Source organism: Chrysochloris asiatica, unplaced genomic scaffold, assembly GCF_000296735.1.
Source record: "Chrysochloris asiatica unplaced genomic scaffold, ChrAsi1.0 scaffold00376, whole genome shotgun sequence".
NCBI classification, from domain to species: Eukaryota; Metazoa; Chordata; class Mammalia; order Afrosoricida; family Chrysochloridae; genus Chrysochloris; species Chrysochloris asiatica.
Window position 1 is genome coordinate 2,721 of NW_006408894.1, and position 550 is coordinate 3,270.

Here is a 550-nt window from a genome sequence, read left to right on the forward strand (position 1 = left end):
CTCTGTGGACTTGTGTGATTCTTCTTGTTCTGGAATGCTGATAATTCTTAAGTTATTCCTCTTCATGTTCTCCAACATGAATCTTAGACATTCCTCAGAATTTTTTATCCCTCTTTGGATTTGTTCTTCTATTTTAGTGGTATTGAGAGATTTGTCTTCCTGCTCACTAAACCTATAGTTTTAAGGAGCTAGCTTGATGACATCTCCCAAACATGACTCACCTGATTATGCTTCTAACTTGCTATTAAACGAGTTCCTGGGCAAGATATCCCTAAAGTAACATTAAATCATCAGGCAAAATTCTAAAGATATCAGAAATCTTCATTATAGGTGTACTGTTGTTGTTAGTACCAACAACAAATTAATAGCAACCTTGCACAGGGGTTCTGAGATGTGGCTAGTGGATTTGGATCATTGACCTTCAGGTTAGCTGTCTACTGCTTATTCTACAGCACCACACATGGCTCTTGAGAGAAATAATTTGTTTATAAGGATTTCTGTCTTTACTAAATTTTCCTTTGTAATGTGCTAAAGAAGTTACTTTGCAGAT